At 42.1% G+C, this 19,658-nt stretch overlaps 1 protein-coding gene across 3 annotated transcripts in view; it reads right to left on the bottom strand.

Moving 5' to 3' along the window:
• Positions 1 to 19,658, bottom strand: part of C8H10orf71 (chromosome 8 C10orf71 homolog) — a 75,259-nt gene that overhangs the window by 8,580 nt on the left and 47,021 nt on the right. Inside the window, exon 1 of one of the 3 annotated variants that reach the window (XM_015866769.3) lies at positions 8,650 to 9,038. The exons of the other annotated variants lie outside the window; for them this stretch is intronic. The gene's annotated coding sequence lies outside the window, so the exon portion shown is untranslated. Of the gene's footprint in view, positions 1 to 8,649; positions 9,039 to 19,658 lie in introns of those variants that run through there. 3 annotated transcript variants of the gene reach the window in all.

Here is a 19,658-nt window from a genome sequence, read left to right as displayed (position 1 = left end):
TGTTGTTACTGTTATCTTAAGGACAAACCTGTACCCAACAGAACTTTTCATGGTCTTTCTTAAGATTGCTGGCTAAAAATATATATGTAAAAGCAAAGAAACAGAAAAATGCCACATTTCATTGCAGCCAGATATAGAAGAACATTCTCATCACAGAGACATTTGATGAGTTATCTCTTTGCTCTGAGGTTAAATTATGATTTTACGGCTTCTATGGTACTCTTAATTGTGCAAAGCCAACATAGCTGTGGGAGCATATGATTATGTTCTGGCTCACTCATCAACAGAGCTGTTGACTAAATTCCAGTGGCACAATGCTTATCACTATTTATTGGTGGTGAGGTCTGAACTAGGAAGAAGCTTGGCTTTCAGAGCTCATGGGCAGAGGTCTGAAGAGACGTCTTGTCCCTTGTAAACTGAGAACATTTGCTGAAAAGTGAGTAGGGTAACAATAAACACAGGGATCATGAAGCAATCCCAGCAATTATTTTCCTAGATGGAGTCACTATTATAAAAACAACTCAGTGCTACTGATTAAAGTAGAATAGTGACTGTCCCTGTCTCTGAAACCTTTGTGAAAATCCTTGTCTTGGCAGGTCATAATATTAGTACTTGGGCAGTGTAGTGGGAAATGTATCCACATCAAGCGTTCAAGATACAGGTCACTACAAGGATTGGACTGAACCAACAGCACTGTACTGATCTGGATATCATTTACATAAATATGATGGCAGCTTCTGAACTGCTGAGGAAATAAGCTATTCACAGTCTGTTTGGTAATCTGATAAAATCATATTTCTCTACTTTTGTGGACAAACAGCAGTCTGCATGCAAGACACAGCGTTTGTGTTTAGTTCAGTATTTATTCAGTTCTAAAATTTCAGATATGTGAATTTATTCTACTTCTTTTCCTTACAGTGAAAAACAAAGCTAAACATATGAAACTGTTTGGGAAATGCTGAAGAACATGTCAGGTACCAGGCTCTGGGTACCATCTGATGTGAGCTACTGAAAAACCTTGTACAGATGTACAGATTTCAAGGAGCTTAATTAGAAGTTAACCTCCCTTCCCTCTTAAAAAGGAAGCTTTTTCAGTGCCTCTTAAGTGTCTAGCAAGCTGTGATGAGGAGGTTAAGTTACAGAGACTATTCCTGGCCTGGCAGAGACTGAATGTCAACTGTTTTCAATAGGCAGGAGCTGGGTGAACCAGCAAACTTGGCTGTAGAGGGTGACATCACTGCTGCTGCAATACATGAAGGCATGGTTTGTTCCTCCACACTCCCATGGGCTGCTATTTGGCTGAAATGCTTTGCCATCTCAGTGGCATTTTGGCAGCGCCCTTGCAAGTTACTTAGCAGCCTGAAGTAGCACTGCAGTAGCAGCACTGCATCCCCCTGAGCATGGGAAGGGAAGGTTTATTACATTTCTTAATCTTTTTGAGCTGTTTTCTTTATGTATCTGGTGCTCTTTGCATGGCATCCATCCAAAAGGAAGCCCCAAATCCAGAGATCAATGACTACTGGATTCTTGAGCTGCCAAGACTGTGTGTATTGTTGGTCATCCCAGGTTGCATCACAGCTAAGTGCTCACTCTGAACTGTCCTGCTGCTTGAGCATCTCCATGAGCAGTACTTCTGAGCATTACTTGGGGCATAAGCTCTGTGGGAAGGATCACAGCACCCTCAGCAAGGAGAGGAGCTCTTTGCCAATAGAGACAGCGTCAATCCAGCCACATTTCCCCGATCAATCAGGAAAGGCAATTTCTGGATTGAGATGGCTAAAAGGTGAAAGCTCTTAGAACAAGTCTCTCATCCAGCATGATCACCTTCACTCATGCTTTGTTGTCATAATGGACAGACAAAGTGAATTCACCTTCTTGGTAGAAGAGATACTACATTGCTGAAGTACAAACACCTGCTCCAACTGAAAGAAGATGGAGAACTGGGTCTGTGCAGTTTGCAGTGAAGATCTCAAACACCGACAGAAAGCAAGAGCACAGAACAAGGTGACTGCAGCTATTCCAGCATCTGATCACTGCAAAGGTAAATCAGTGTAGACTAGGGTTCATTTCCTTTGAGTATTTGGCCTTGCAATTGTGTCTCAAAAAGCTTGTCCTGGGCCAGAGAAGAGGAGACACTGTTCTTGACTTTGGGCCAACTTCTGTTCTCAGTTACACTCATATAAATCTAGAGTCATGTTACTGACGTCAGTAGAATAACTGAGAACAGAATTAGTGACTCAAAATACAATAAGCCGACACTGGTGCATTATCCAGAAGGCTACCTAAGTAACTGTAGCCATAGTACAGAGAAATCCAACATCTCTCCAGAGCCAAACCTCATCCTCATGTGGCATTCAGACCAATATGTGAAGGAATAGGATTTGGAACTTATAGTAAATTGCTAAGCTACCAAATTGTCTCATCTGGAAATTCTAGCTATTGCCAGAATGTATTTGTGGTAATTTTGATATTTCCTGCAATTATAACCAGAGTATCTAGATCTGAGAGTGGTGTGGTAGACATGGTGCAATCCCAGACTGGATTAGCAGAGTTGGTTGGCAACCTGAATCGCCACCATGCAACATTACAGGCCACAAGAAATAGCTCATAACATATATTTGAGTAGTTAAAATTGTCTATTATTATTGTCCTTAACTGAGAGAGAGCAGTTTTGCATGAATTAAAAATGCTCATTTTATTTCCTGCATCAAACAATACTCTGGTGGTGCTGTTATAGGGAATGTGATCTTGTTTTGAAGTTTCCCTAAGTAAATATTCCAAATGATCATAAAAATCTACTCCAACTATTTTTCTAGAGGAAATCCTGTTAAAATTAATGTGACCATTATTTTCTTTGTTTAATCAAAATAGCTTTTTTTCTGAAGAAAAAACAGTTGAAGCCTTTTTCTCTCAGTGAGTTCTATTGAAGCTGGTGTTTCTGCTATCTAGAACTGAGGGCTCATCAGATCTGCAACTCAAAGAAGACTGCTGCAACCTGGTAGAAGAATTAATGTAAAGAAGGTATATACATAGCTGATGACCATGTGTTGCGTATCCTGCTCTGTGTTCTGCCTCCAGAGAGAACCTCTTCCAGGCCTCAGCTGGAATGGTTATTTCTTCTGTTCAGAATGCAAGCCATCAAGCACTGAGACATGAAGAAAAATGGGAGGAATTGAGACTCCTTGCAATACTTATAGAGAATCATGGCAAATTTCTCTACCTTTCTCTTTCTGGTTCAATGGCAAAGACCCAGTGGTTATTTCCAGCTGCTGTCTAGGCTGCCAGTGTCCTCTAAATGCCCCATCCTGTCAAGAGGCCTGTCAAGGCTGGAAGAAAGAGATGTCTTTCAGACAGGGTTGCACTTGTACTGAGGCTTTCTTGCAATCCCTGCTCACTTCTTCCACTACCTGAGCCCTGTCCCTTGCCTTTGTAAAGTTACTAACACACAGAAAGGATGGAGGAAAGTAAAAGGTGTAAGCAACATAACTGACATAGGCAAAGAGCAGGTGCTGCACTTGACAAACAGTTCAACTCTATAAGAATCACAAGGCAAAAGCCTGATGCTCCTTCCATGACTTCCTGCACAAGCAAGTGACATTTAAGCAAACGAACCCAATATCTCTTGATATTAAATGTCTGACTAGATAAGGCCACTGTCTGCAATTACATCAGTCATTATACTCTGAGATATTCATACAGTTCCCAAGTAATATGGTATGTATATACATTGTAGTTATCCATAGAAACATTCATTCTACATGAAGGATTTCTACCTTGTTTACACTTCAGTAGCAAGCACACAACTACAGCTGATTAATTTGCTCAAGATCAATCAAAACATTTGTGGCAGGGCAAGGAACCTTTATTTTCTGAATCCCACAAGAGTAGAATAACCTTTGTCTGTTAAGGCATAAACAGTGTCTTTCTACTGCCCTTTCTAGAGCATGGTAGTTTATCACAAGCTCCTGCAAGAGCAAGGAAGAAGATTTATGGTATAAAACCCTTCAACTCAGTATGATGATGTAGTTCAGAATTATATTTTATAGTGAAAATCAGGCAGATTTGCAAGTGACTTTCTTACTGCAAAGTCCCCATCTCCTCCTCAGGTTCCTGACACCCGTATCTCTTTTTTAGATTGTGAAAACACCATCCCTCCTCATCAGTTCAAAGTGATGACTGACACTGTATTGCTGCAGCCCTTTCACGTAACACTGTCAGGATTCTGCCTAATTAGACAGTTATTCAGCTCCTTTCATTTATACTTAAACAAGTCTTGAGTTGTTACTTTCTGAGTGCAGGAAAGGAGATTTTCCCACAGCAAAGCTGTAGAGTACTACAGTGTTGCAATAGCTAGAGATGAGGGAAGAGGAAAAACATGGATGAGAGAACCTGGTTACCTTGTAAAGGAGTGGGCTGGACAGTCCCATCTTTAGTCAGGGGAAAAATGTAATTCACTTTCATGTATTATCATACCATCTGCACCTTCTAGGTTATGCTTAGACCACTGAAGCCTCTAGGCAAGGAGAGTCTGACCCATACCCACTCAAACAATCTCAGGAAATAACAGTCTTGCAACAAACAAGTATTGCTCTTTTACAGATCTGCTCTTTTACTCTCATCTGCTCCTATCCTTTATATCTTCTGGATATTTCCAAGCTTTGGAAAAGATTTGAATAATCTATTTATTTTCTATTAAATAAATAAAAATTAAAAATAAAAATCAAGCCATATGTAGGTGCTAGGGTTCATGTTCTAAGTAGTTTTATGACCCAGTGAATTCCACAGGACAAGTAACATCATGAAATATCTGTCCTGTGTTACTAAAGAAACCTTACAGATACATCAGTCTTGACTTTGGAAACACGCAGAACTTCTCAGAGGCCTTGGGAGACACAGATTTTCACACACTGTGTTTTGAGAGTTAACCCAAAACAATATGCGACACATTGCCCCCAAAGTCCAGTGCAACTAGTAGTATCCCTGAGAAACACATATTATGGATGATACACACAAACACAACAGAAGAGCAGAGAAGACACAACGCTGAATTGAGATGAATATCAGCACATGGCAACTTGTGACAGGCACAATGCTTGCCAATTGCACTCTGAGTCTCCCTTGACTAGCAGCTAAGGCAGTCCCTCTGAATGCTAGGGTGCAATCAGTAAGGAAACTCCATAACTGGATGATGAGAATTCGTGTACCCAGTTTTAGTTCATCTTCACACACCTGAGCAACAAAGGATGATTTTCATACCATTTAAACTGTCTAAACATGCTAAAATCAAGCCCCAGTTTTCTTCACTGAAGATCTGCACCAGAATGAATTCATCAGCTCCAGACAACCTCAGTTTTTTCTTTACAAAAAATTAAGGCAGGGTCAAGGTGCATAAGTATGATCTGTTAACAACATCCAGCATGATGCAGATCCAATCCAGAGAAAGAGCTCTGCCCTAGTAACATCCTTGCAGTCAGAATCAGACCCCAATAGCTCATACGGTGAACAGTTCAGGCCAGGAGACAGGGACATGCATCTGAGCAGGGAAGAAAAGGCAAAGGCCTTGGTTTTCAAGGTTTTCTGGCCCAGGCTACAGAAGTAGAGATATGTCCTACTTATGCCTTGCTACTGCATTCAAATGCAGCCAAGAGACCTCAGTTCTTGAGCAAGTGATGTGGCAGGCAGGAAAATAACACTTTGGCACATGCTATAGCATATGACTTGAGCACATTTTCTTAACATCTTTCTTGCAATGAAAAACTACACCTCAACCATTTGCAATGATAGCAGAGCCATTCCAGCTGAAGGACAAAATACAAACTCATGCCTGCCACCTGGAAGTCAGTCTGACAGCTACCCACCCACTGGGGGACTCTGAGAGGGCTGGGAAAGCCCAACCACCTGTGCTCCCTGTTGGTACCTCTGGAAGCTGCACTATTTTCTTCTTTTTGAAGAGAAAAAGCCAGCTATTGGGCTCCTCCTGAACAAGATGAAAGACCCTTCTAATTTGCTCTTCAATGTAAAATGTGTTATTTCCCTGGGATGTGGAGATTCCTTTTTCTTATTCAAGCACCGATTCATTGCCCTGATTTAATGGTGAGTCCCTAAGGCCCTTCTTTATTCTTTTACAGTTAATGCATATGCTAAGGCATTTCTTGAGATTATCCTGCAATAGTTATATAAAGACAAAAAGAGAGAAAGAACAAGAAAAGATGAAGTTGTAAGCAGAATCCACCCTTGTTCCCTAAGAAAGGCCATTGACTGGCTTGATAGAGGACAGCCCAGAGTATCCCCATCAGCAACTTCACTGACACTGTGACCACACCTGAAATATGCTTCAACAAAGCAGAAGTCGTCAGAAGTGTGCAGAATTGTACAGTGGTTGGCAGTGAAGTTGACAGACAAGCCAAGCTGACATGAAGGTGTAACAGTTTATGCCTGATACAGCTGTAGGCTGGCAGAGGCATGACTGAGGATCTTCAGTGGCTGTAAATTGATGGGTGCTGCTGTTTGCTGACTGTTTGTAAAGGTGTATCTAAATGTTAACAACATGTATCCCTTTTAGAGATTTTCCTCGGAATTTCACAGATTTTCATCTATAATAAGTGTAAGGTGTGAGCTGAGTGTTCTTCAGGTACCTGGCTATGTCACCAAAACAACTTCAGACATATTTTCTCAGCAACAAGGAGAACAACCCTGAGACAACTGCAAGGTGAGAGACTGAAAAAAAAGAGATGCAGCAACATTTGACCTGCTTAGCTCACAGAAAGGTTGGTATGACTGTTACTGGGTGATTTAGTTAATCATTACTAGCTAACACCTTCATGTATATCATTATTTGCAAGCATGGGAAATGAATAATAAAGAAACCCGGGACTGTAATTAAATATCTGCTTTCTATCCCTGCCTAAAGAGGATCACTTGGCCAGGAAGAGGGAGATCAGGGAAGGGCCTTACTCTGATGGTTTCGGTACTGCCTCAGTTTCCCTGGGAGCTGCCTGGAAGTAGGGTCTCCATGGTAGTCTCTCTGACCACATACACACCCTAGCTGCATGCAAGCCAGAACAGCTAAGCCTACAGCTAGCAATCTCTACATAATTCCCCTCTGCCAGCAGCTTTCTGTGTGAGTAATCCCAGCTCCAGTAGAGAAATTAAGACTGATGCAGTGGTATTTTCTCCCAAGCTGGGACGTAGGTTTAGTTGGCTTTTTACTGGTCTTAGAGAGATTTACATTGTATTTTGCTCAGCTCAAGTAATGCAAGCACAGACAAGACAATTTCTGAGAAGCAGACAGGAGTAAGAGGCTGCAGAGTGAAATCTTTGTATGCAGATTTGTGCTGCAGGGATGCAGTTACACTTGCACACCCTCACATGGCTTGGCCCTTCCAGTTCATAGGTGAGCACCTGTTAATAATGTTTTGCTAAGTAAGCTGTAAAAAAAATTAATGTGATTTAAATATTGTTCCAGCATGGAAGGATGGAGAAATTTAAGTATGGAGCCCCTGTATACTGAGAATCTCTAGTTCGTTAGTATTTTTCACGAGTCTTATCCTCCAAGCAATTAACTGAGCATTTTTGCTCTTTACATAGGCAGTTCTCTGAAGAACTGAAGGGAAAGAACCGCAAACTCTGAGCTGGTCCAGAAAAGGAACTCCTTATTTCTTCTCACTTCTCCTTCCTTCCCACTCCCCCACCAGCAATGGCAGGACACCAGCAAGGGATTACTAAGAGCTGACAAAGTCAGCCTTAGTCGGCCACTGTGGCCTGGTGCAAGGATTTTTTTTTCCCTATTCAGAACAAACTGGATTGCCTATTTACAGGACATATTAAAAAAAGCATATGTGATTTGGGTTCCCAAGCTTCATTTCAGCTATTCCTGTTCTTGCTTTGCTCTGAGTTCTGTGCTAGGCTAACAGTGTGTTGTTCCTTCAGATGGCAGATGAAGAAGTTCTGCAACAACTGGACTCAGAAAAGCCTATGCCATTTAAGAAATTTTCCAGTGATTAAAAGTGGATACAAGTCCTAGGCACAGTGTCATTTATAGTGGCCTCTTAGCGCTGCTGAAGTATTTGAAGTATTTTACTTTTTCAGGTTCTATATTACACTAATTGTAGCCTATAAAATATTCACTGTTCTCTTCCTATTTGTTTAAAAAAAAAAACCAACAAGAAAAACACAACAAAAACAAACAAAAATACCTTTGCAACCCTATACAAATCACTGAAGTTTGTAGGAGCATTTTATCTCTACACAGCAATCATCTAGAAAATAAGATCAATGTATATTTGCTTGAAGTTGCTAACAGCACAATGTGCAGGACAATTTAATAGAACAATTTAGCAGTCTTAAAAAAATAATAAAATCATCCTCCTTTACCAAAATAGTTCTAAGTGTCATAAACAGTAATCACTGCATACAGATCTGTATGTATGCCTTTTTCCATACACAGACTCTCAGAGGCAATCCAGCATTTTTAAGAGCAGAAAAAAGCTGGACAAAATGAAACAACTTTCCACCTCTCATCACTGGAAAAAAATATACAAAAATGCTGTTTGATTTCTCTCATCTGATCAGTTACACATTCACACACTCAGACACCACCATTCTTCATCATTTCCAGGTTTTAAAAATGCCCATATGCTTCCCCCTTACCTTCAATGCTCCAGCTTCCTGATCAGGGACAGTACAGTGCTGTTCTTTCTTCCCTTAAGTCAAAGACCCAGCACATTTTACAGCAGTCTGCTTACTATTAGCACTTCCCATTATTTATGTGCTTCAGACTCTCCTTCTGAACATGGTTATCTTAACAGAAACAGTCGCTGAAAAATAAACAATCAAAAAAGAAAAGCGGAGGAGCTAACCCTTGAGCCCTCACAGACCTGCCAGGCCAGGTGAAGTGAAGTGAGCAAGGAATCCAAAGTTAGTAAAATGTATTTAAATAGTTATCAGGCAAGGGGAAGCCAAACGGAGATCATGGTGGGGAAGAGGCAAACATACGTATTGGAATAACCATGCGGTGTCAAGTAACAGACAGATGAAACAAACAGTCATCAGCTATTTTTACATTCAGATTTGCCCGTGGTAATGCTTGAGAGATAACTAATACAGAAAGTAATGGTGTGCGATTGGCTTGCTACAGCCAGTGATTCAAACCTGAAAGCACTGCATTTTTGTACCTACAGGTGGGAGTCAAAGTGTTTATTAAGGTCACCATGAAATATACTGTGTAAGAAATACGGGCATGAGTAACGCATTACTGTCCTACCAATGCCTTTTCATAAATAGCTCATTTCATCATCAGAGCTGGACAAATGTATCCAGAGTAAGGACCCCATTCCACCCTCCTTCCAAAGCAAACAACACCAGCAGCCCTCCTGGAGGCACATGCCAGCATTGGGTTTCATCTGGCAAACTGCAATAGGATACTGAATAATAGGGGAAATATGCCACAAAGTCAGCAAGCTAAGTTTTTGTACCGCAGATATAAACAATGGATTGCCCCCCTGTGCCCTGCTTAAGGTGCAGAGCTTCTGGCTGGAGTTCTGGGTTTCTTCTGGGACTCAGCATTGTTCAAGACTTGAGCCTCAGCCCACAGCAAAAAAAGAATCTCCTGTGATTATGGCCCAACTTCTGTGCTAGACTAGGGCTCTATGTGAGCCCAGTGCTCAAATGCATTTTAAAAAGAGCTGCTAATTACATTGCTACAGCACGAGTAAGGCAGCAACCATGTCATCTTCACCGCTTGAGATTCTCCAAGCTCTGGGAGGCTTGGGATAAACAACAACTCTCTGCAACCCAGGAGCAGCCTGAACTCACCTGTTCTTGGAGGGGCAATGATCTGCCTTCCCCAAAGCAGCCTTCAGCCTTGATTTTCCCACCTGGGAGAGTTGTACTGCTCCCCACATATCCCAGCAGGAAGATGTTGCCAAGGCCACACTCCTACACTCCTGGTCTATGCTTTTGGTGCTCAGCTGCTTCTGCTAATTCATCCCAAACCAAATGCTGGTCTTTCCAAACATCAGGGCACTTCTGTCAAGTTCTGGTCCCAAACTGTACACTCCAACAGCTACTCATACCCATAACCCATGACAGCACCCATGTTATGATCCTGTGTGTGCACAAGCCATGGCCCCTATCTGCTGAGCCATCCAAGAGAACTGCTGCACACTGCAAAAACAGGTTGGGATGAAAACAAGCAGTGGAAAAGCAGTTTTCAGGCACCTGCTGACACTACTGGAGGCAAAACTGTCTGTATACGTATCCCTGTCTCTCCCACACATTTCTGAAGAAGGGTGGAATGTATTTCTGGAATACTTGTGCTAAAAATAAATCCATCCCTGCTATCTATGAAGAGAGGCAGGTATAGCCCGGGTTTCTGCGAGCCCATGAACTTGTGAACTGCTTAGAGGCTGAATCACAACTAAAAAGACCCCTATGGAAACTGCCTGTAAATGCCCGTGTAGGAAGGGTGGCTGAGGGCTTGGAAAATCCAACAGAGGCAGCTGGGGTTAGTGCTGGGCATGACTAATGTGCTGTGCAGGCTCCAGCTTTGAACAGGCTCACATCTTAGGATAGGCATTATATTTGTTCAAATATGATGATAATAAATACAAATATTTGCAAATTCAGTGCTCAGATGAGACTCTGGGATCAGATGGCCTGCCGTTAAAATAAAACCACTTCTGGGGAAAATTACTGAACAGCACACAGCAAACACAACCCAGAGGCACACAGATGTTGTTACCCTACTCCCAGGGAAGTTAGAAAACAAAAATTCCTGCTGCTTCCTTTCAGTGAGTGTGGAGCAATAACAGATCACATCAAACTTTTGTAGACAGCAATTTGGACTGAAATTCTAAATTTATGTGAAATGAGAATGCAATTAACACAAATATGTCAATAGCAAATGAATGTATGTAGCTTAATGAACTCCATTTTTCACACACACTTTCTCACACATATAAATTTGAAACTCAGTATGCTTGGCAAGGCTGAGAGCACTCACATGAAAGCCTTATGCAAAAGCAGCATTTTTTCAAGATTTTCAGAGTTGTATCTCACCTCTTAACACTTTCTTCAGGGAAATAAATGGAATTCTGCCCTACTACGGGAGCCAGGCTTTTTCTTTGTTACCTTAGCTGCAAGTCCTGCAGAAGCAGTAGAATGCAGAACTCAATGGGATAATGGACCAATTACATGCAAAAGGTCCCCGGTATGTGGAAACCAAAAAGTGGATCTGATTATAAGAAGAAATGAAAATGTGCCACTCTAGACTAGGAAAATGCAAGCATCAAACTCCTTTGACTGTAGAAATTAAATGGTTCATAATTCTCTTAGTGTGGACAAGCATGGGGCCTACTTAATAACCCAGAAGAGCATTACACTGAGTTTTTAGTTGTTTGTTTACAGCACTTTTTGCCCTATGGAGCAATACAGGTTCAGCCCTCATGTGGCAGGGACAGACTGAATGATCTGCTGACTGATTCCACAGTCAATGCAATAACTTCACCTCTGGGCAGAGGACAGATGTATCATACTGCCTGATAACACCTTCACCTGGTCCACATGTACACCACCTGAAGTTTTGCCAAGCCTGTTTTTCTGAGGATGTTTCTACCACCTGCATGCTCCTGGATGTGCCCAGAGGTGCAGCAGTGTTGTAGGGCTGAACAAGGAGTCATGCTGCAAACCAGGCTCTGTTCCATTTAACCCCATGCAACAGCCCAAGTACCCAGTGTTGTTTTCCAGCAAGAGACTCCACTGCCATAGGACCTGTCTGGATGGGGAGGTGGCTGCCAACTTCTGTCCCATTCCTGCATTATGTCAGCAGACCCAAATTCTTTCCAGGCTCAAGCTGATCTGAATGCATACCTACTCTGATAATAGAAATACAGTTTCTGGGGAGGAGGTGTTCAGTTTATTCTTCCTCTTGCAATCTCTGCATTTCACACCTTGCTGGATGAGAGAGAAAGACTGAGAGTGAGGTAAAGTCTCCAGTTTTGCAGTCTCCTTTAGGAAGCACTGAGCTTGTCTGAGCACGTGCACATTTTCTCTCAAGTACAAAAGCATCCCTGCTTCCTCAAGCAGGTGGATTTTCTCCTAAAGCCCTGCTAGATCAAGCTCCGGCCTCTCCTAAATGCAGGAGGCTGCAAAGGACTGAGGGTTCTGACAGAAGTCTTCTTGTTATTGCTATCGCTATAGGTGTTTTTCAACCCAAATTGAAACTAAAGCCACATCTTCTGTTCAGCTACTCTTGTTAGCTAACACAGGCTATGCTGCAACTGGCAGCACAGGAAATGACAAATAGATCTTTGTCATATTCCTTTTTACCTGTATCCTCTTCTGCATTCAGCTTCAATCCACATCTAGATTCAAAACAAACTTTTGTCCAGACAAACTCAGCGGAGCAGATGTAAGACACAGCAGAGCAGTCCCGCAGCCTGCTCCCTTGCAGCTATTTCTCCAACCTGCTGTAAAGGCTGTTTACACTCACACTCCCAAAGCCATCATCCAAAGCTGCTTCTCAAGGGGCAAACCTTGCCAGAGACTCTTAGAGCTCTGACAAGGAGAGCAATTCTGATTTATTAAGTCCTTGGATCTTTCCCTATTTACCCTTATTGCAGCTTGGAAGGAAGCCTAGGAAAATAAAAATTTGCTGTAAAAGGAAGCTCTGAAAGAAATTTCAGCATGGGTCAAACCAAAAGAAACATTTCCTTGACTTTACAATTCAGGATTTTACAATACGGTATTTAATATAATACAAAATCCAAACTGTTTTTGCTGTGCCCTCTGAAAGTATTAGGAGAGGTTTTCTTCCCACTAACCAAAAGTTATAACTCTTCCCTGAAATCAGATTTCTCCTGAAACCAACAATCTTTGCTACATCTCAGCTTTGAATGCACTTGTGAGCTCTGGCAGATGTTGGCTGTGCTATCTTTTGGGCTCTACCTTAAAATCAATTTAATAACAAATCTTTCCAGTCTGATCTGCTTTCTCTGCTGCTGCCCAGTCAGTATCACCTAGTCTCAGCTGACTCAGAGATGGCTCCTCTGGATTCCAGCCCTGAGCACCCTCCTGAAAGCCTTGGGAGGTGCCAGTCTGCAATGGCAGGCCTGGGCTCAGCAATCCTCTGATGGCTCCCAGGGACAGAAGACTCTGAAGGGACAGGGACTCTGAAGACCAGAAGTCTTTCTGACAAATGTTGGCAAGGATGTCAGTCATGGCCACATCCTATCTATTTCCCTATAATGCAGTCAGGAGCCAAGTCTTGCTTTTGACAGTAAGACAGCAGCATCACATACCTTGATCATATCTGCACAACCCCAAAAAGATGCTTCTTGCACAGCAATTTCATTCTGCTGAGAGCAGAAGACAGATAATACTTAAAAGAAACCTACTACAGGAAATGCTAAAGAGCAGAAGATGGCTAAATTACTCTGCAGAAAAGGGTTCAGTCATGGAAAGCACTGTAGTACATAAGCCACTAAGCAAAAAAACCTGCCAGGTACCTAAGTGCGTCTGGGCACCAATTTACCTTGGGAATAATTTCTTCTTCTTTACTTTGGCCTTTCTTGAACCATTAGGAATTGTCAATGCAATAAGCAAGAACAGAGAGAGTATGAGCCTGTCCCAGGATGAGCAACGAAGCAGACTTGCAACTGAATGTTAGGAAATAAGCAGGCTTGTGACAGATCAGATGAAGGAAAAATACCTGTGAATAGCTGCAGTGACCTAAAAACTAGTCCTCCAAAAAAACCCACATACGTTACAGAAAAGCCAGTGACATTTAGAGATGCTAAGACAAATGCATTAGGAATTTTATAAACATAGCTCTAATCCTTATGAGTTAAGAAAAGAGGTGGGAGGAATGTGGATTTACTGGACTAGCATAAATATTTCCTATTTACACATCACAAAGCAAAAACCAGAGACCACAGGCTAATTAAAATAGCTGGACGGCAATGATGGGAAACATAAGCTGCTATTTTTAGGAAGTCATATGAGCACCCAACCAGCTACAAGTCTGGTCAATGTGGAGGTGTCACATGGCTGCCCTGAGCACTGTACCTCACCACCACAGATTGGGGACCAGCCACTGGGACTGTTTCCATTCCCTCTCCACATCTCATCCAGATTTTGAGCAGTTCTTTGCATTTCACACAACAGCTTGGAAGATTTTTCATGGCATTTTTCTTAGGGCCATTGACTGTCTTGTGCCAGGTTCTTCTCCAGTTGAGAGATGGGCTTTGGGTAGCGTTTGCAGGGGTGACCCCTGGCAGATTTTGGGGATTAACAGTGTTTTATAGGAGGGAGCAGTGTCACACTGCAGTGCAGCTGGTACTGCAGAAGTAGCTGCTGTTCAACTGTGGGCTTACTGCTGGGTGGGGAGGAGTAAAGAGGCAAAAGATAAAACATAACAACTCGTTACATGCTTGTGGATTTGCCCTGCTCACAGTGGTTTCCATTCTGTGGTTTGCAGATAATACTTTCTGGGGGCCCAAAAGAGGAAACAACAAAAGAAAACACGAGAATTTAGTTCCTCACCAGGAACAAAGCATACTTATGTTGTCTCCTAAACTCAGAACACTTCACAGTGTACTCAGACAAAATCAGGATGCAAATACGTGTCTGTGTTGTTCCATGCTTGAGCACTGATGGGCAGGGATGGACAGACCAGCCTGGCTCAGGAGAGAGACTCCATTCCAGATGTGAATCAGACAGGGAAGGAAGGCATTTAAATTTGCCTTCCGAAACCAACACTCTTCTGAGCTCAAAGCCTTCCTCAAGAAAGAAGTGCTGGAAACCACACACAAAAAAATTTAAAAAATAATTAAAACAAAAAAAAAATTAAAATGCTTCAGTTTTGCATATCCTGGTTACATTCCATTGCATGAGAAACACTCTCTGCCTGAGCAAAGGCACTTTGTCTTCCCCCCAAGGTTGCTGCCAACCCAGCACCATGGGCACCACTAGAATGTGAGCCACAGCCACAGCCACCGCTGCCCAACCTGTTTCCAGCCCCTTATCAGATCAGAGAACATCAGCTAACCAGGAAAAGCAGTCTTTTGCTTTTTCCCATTCCAGTAATCTGAGGAATTAGACTATTGTATTTCTAAAATGGTACAATTTTAAGTTATGCTAAAGGAGAGCAGATAATCTAAAACTGGCTCTCAGTAAGACAGGAAACATACAAGAGGGAACTAGAACTTGATGGCCAGCCTTTCAGAAAAAGCCAATGTGTAATTGTTCAGGGTTTTGCTGAATGTCCTGAATGGAAGATTAACAAGCTAACAGATGGTGATGATGAGATTATCAGGGTTAGCAGGAGGAATCCAGGCAAACAAAGAACTGCCAAGAACAGCAAAAACCTGCCCTGAAAGATAGCAAATGTTTTCTGTGCAGAGAGTGCTGTATAAGACTGGGAAGAAAGAAGCCAAACAAATAGAAAGCAACTGATGCAGAAAAGCAAGAAAACAGCAATGCAGTCATCAAAATTAGAGCATGGCTGTACAGATTCACTCCAGGCATCAGCTCTTCACCAAGCACTCATCAGGGTCGTCCACCATAGCCCAGGGCCTGGCTGTCACATCCTTGGCTCCATCTTTCATGGAGCTTGGGAAACTGGGGATGGGTCCTCAGCCTGGAGATAAGCCTGGGCAGCATCAGAGAGCCCAACTGTTGGTCCTAAATATTTTGTCACAGACCCTTACTGAGGATTATGCAGATGGGTCCCTGGTAATCAGAGACTTCTCTTAGCAGTACTGTGATTCCTGGAACTGAAACTCACTGTATGAGGGTTGCTCTGAATGTAATGCCTCCTGTTTTACTCGGCTGACCTACAAAGTCAGGGTGATGGCGGTGGTATAGCAGTAGAGGCTGAACCTTCCCACCAGTATTTCATTACATTCTGCTGCTGTGTAACAGACGGCAGCAGAGGGGGAGCCTGACAAAACAATGTCAGACATGGAAGTGCATATGAAGTAAAGGTGCATGACTGAATTCCTTCAGGCTGGAAAAATGGCACCCACTGATATTCATTGATGCTTGCAGAATGTTTACAGAGACCAAACAGTGAAAGTGAGCACAGTGAGGCAGTGAGTGGTGTGTTTCAGCAGTGGTGACAGAGGTTGTGAGGTGGTGCAGAGTTTGATGAGCATGGCATGCAGGTGCCTGTTCATCTCTGGCAAAAAAGCATAGAAAAGATGGTGACTATACTATAAAATAGTGTTTTACAGCTGAGAGTCTGCTCTATCAAATAGTTCTATTGTGCTTTTGTATCTGTTGCACCTTCCACAGAAATAAACAGGAGGCATTACTTTTGGAGCAGTCTGCATATTAAAATGGCTGGTATTAATAAAGAGACAAATGCAAATAAAAGAACTATTCTTTAGTCCCTTTCCATTCAGAAAAGAACATGGTTTGAATTATGGTCACAAGAACCACCGACTTCAGACACTTTTTAAAGGGTTGCAGTTTGCAAAACTCTTTAGACATTATCAAATATTTCAATAAAAATGTAGTGAGAATAAAAAGACAAATAACGTACTTTTTCAAAGTCGCAACTGTTTTTCTTTAAATTTTACAAAGATATTTTTGACAAAAGGTAAAGAATGAGTACAGATAAAAGTTTAATTCCTGTAAAATATATGTGATTAATTATCTCCCGGCAGAGACTAGGGGCCCTTTCCTTAGGAGCAAAACTAAACATGTTTGCAGAATTAAGGCTGTAAGCAAGTCCATAACTTCAATCATGCAGATGCTCTCACTGATTTCAGCAGAAGTGTTTACACACAAAGTAGAGCACAGACTGAAGCATTTAAGCATGTTAAACTCAAAGTGCAGTTTTATTGCAAGAAAGTATTGCTTTTTCAAAATACAGCACTACTCAAAGCCAGGGTATATCTGCAATCCATTAACAAGCCGATTGCGTATGCAGACAGACCAAAATGAAGAGGCAAAGTTTGATGTCTCTACTGATGACATTTTCAACACTGTCCATGTTAGTTGGGATCACAAGCCCAATGATCTCAATATTCCAGCCCTGCTGAAGGACAGCAGATCTTCAGACATTTCAAACGATTTGATGTTCTGAACCTGAATATTTTGGAAATTGATACTGACTGCAGGAGCAGCCTGGCAGATATGGCTGAGGCAGCTCCAATCAAGAGAAACCCTCCTAGAGACATAAGTGGGAGCTGGAACACCCTCTGTTTCCCTACTGCTTTAAAGATGGAACTTATGCTATTCTCACAGAAGGGATGCTAATGATACCTTGGGATAGTCTTTTTCCAGCCTAGCTGAGCATGACAAGCATGAAACATCTCTGTAGAAAAAAATATCACCACAAGTTCTGAGAGCATGCAGACTTTCAGGAAAACAAGTACTGAAGTTCCATGGCAGTAATTTAAATGCAGAAAACAAGAAAGCAAGAATCACAGAATCACAGAATTACCCGGGTTGGAAGGGACCTCAAGGATCATGTAGTTCCAACCCCCCTGCCTAGCAGGGCCACCAAACATACGCTTTTACTAGATCAGGTTGCCCAGGGCCCCGTCCAACCTGGTCTTGAACACCTCCAAGGACGGGGCATCCACAACCTCACTGGGCAGCCTGTTCCAGGACCTAACCACTCTTCTAGTAAAGAACTTTCCCCTAACATCCAACCTAAATCTTCCCTCTTTTAACTTAAAACCATTTCCCCTAGTCCTGCTATTATCAGCCCTTTCGAAGAGTTTACTCCCCTCCTGGGAGTAAGTTCCCTTCAGGTATTGAAAGGCTGCAATGAGGTCACCCCGCAACCTTCTCTTCTCCAGGCTGAACAAACCCAACTCCCTCAGCCTGTCCTCATAGGGGAGGTGCTCCAGCCCCCTGATCATCATGGAAAGGGTAGTGTAACCAGAACTGAGCAGGAATTAAATATTATTTAAACAGCAATATTTTTACATTCTTTGACTTTGGCTACTCTCATTAATTCCAGTGTCAGGATCCACATTTTTCTTTGCACCTTTCATGACTCTACCATTTATGTTGCCTATAAAAAACCCACCCACAGATTCACACAGTCCTGTTCACTCATGATGTGAGTCACATAATTTTGTAAAGTCTCTTATCCATTCATGAGATTTTTAACAGTAATTATCAGTTATCTTACTGGTTTTCATTGTGGCCAGTACCAGAGTAAGCAAGCACTTAACTTTGCACTCAGTGGGGATGATCTTTAGAACCACACCCCAGGTACACCCAGTCCTGTACCTTAAGACAAAAACAAGCCAAAACCAAACATACAAAACAAACACAATCCCAAACCAAACAAAAACCCCAACCAGAGAAACTAACAACTGTCCATTTAAATTAAACAATTCTGCAAAACACATAAAGATTTATATCAAATAGTTGCATCAGATTATTTCTGAACGTCTGCAATATGCCTGTGTAGATGTGATTTAGATTCAAAGCAACTAAACTGTATAGTAAAGCTTACAATAAGAACCAATAGAAGAGTCAGGAAAAGAGTAGATTCCAGCATTATGGACAATTCATCAGATTAAGCTGAGTCCTAGATGGGAAAATCTCTAGGGGAGGATTTTTATTAGCACATTCTGCCTTCTGCAAATTACTTTGATATGATCATAAGGCCTTTGTGCTTTTATCTAACTATTGGTAGTATTTAGAAAGTGCCTATTGCTCTCGAGTCTGGAGCTACATAAACAACAACAATAATAATTAATAACTTTTGCAATTAAATTCTGCCAAATGAAATCTCATATTCAGCTTCAACTGGATGCACTCATCTGTCTTAAGTTGTTGTCTAGGGTTGCTGTGCACTATCTAACTGTTGGTATGTTCTATCCCAAAGGTGGATGAAAAGCTTTGAAGCTCTATAAATAGAATATATTATTATTATTAATACTGAGAGATGACAGGACTGCAGCAGTTCAGCCTCAGGGGACGGAGACACTCAAGAACACTTTCAGCATTTGAATGCATGGATGGTTCACAATCAGTGATAAGAGGAAGAGAAAAGCTCTAGTACAAAATATCCCATAAGAGCATGAAGATGAGATTCAGTGGATGGATTTAATCACTCTCAGCCCTGGACTTTTACACATTTAAGCTGGCCGCTCTGGCTGTCTTTTTATCATTGGAGGGCTCTAGGAGGTCTGAAATGCCTTTCTAACCACAGGAGGAATCACAGCCTCAAGGGGCCAGCTCCTCCAGAAACAGCAAAAGAAGCCATGGCCCCAGAGAAGGACCAAAACCCAGCACTTCCACAGCCAGGACATACAAAGGAAAGATGTATACGAGAAGAAGGAATACAAAGGGAGTGGGTGAACTGGGGTGGGGGTGGGAAGAGAAGGTGAAACAGCAACAGTCACTGGTTTTCTGGCTTTGAAACTCTGAGGGTGGGTCTGATCCTATTTCCCTTGGCTACCAGCACATTCTCTCTGGGAGGAAATATGAACAGAATAAGATTGCACAGGATCAGAAAAAATATGCTAAACAAATGAATTAGACACTTGACTTCCTCAGCGCAACAAGGAAGATCTGGGCCAAACTCTGTGAACACAGTCAAGCACAGTATTGCTGGCTGGCTTTGCTGAGAGCTTTTGCATTCATGCCCGAGTGTTTTTCCTGATCACTGCAGTGCAGTGGGGGTGGAC

Source organism: Coturnix japonica, chromosome 8 (assembly GCF_054131305.1).
Source record: "Coturnix japonica strain WE chromosome 8, WE-NBRP24, whole genome shotgun sequence".
NCBI classification, from domain to species: Eukaryota; Metazoa; Chordata; class Aves; order Galliformes; family Phasianidae; genus Coturnix; species Coturnix japonica.
This window is presented reverse-complemented; position numbering and strand designations above follow the sequence as displayed.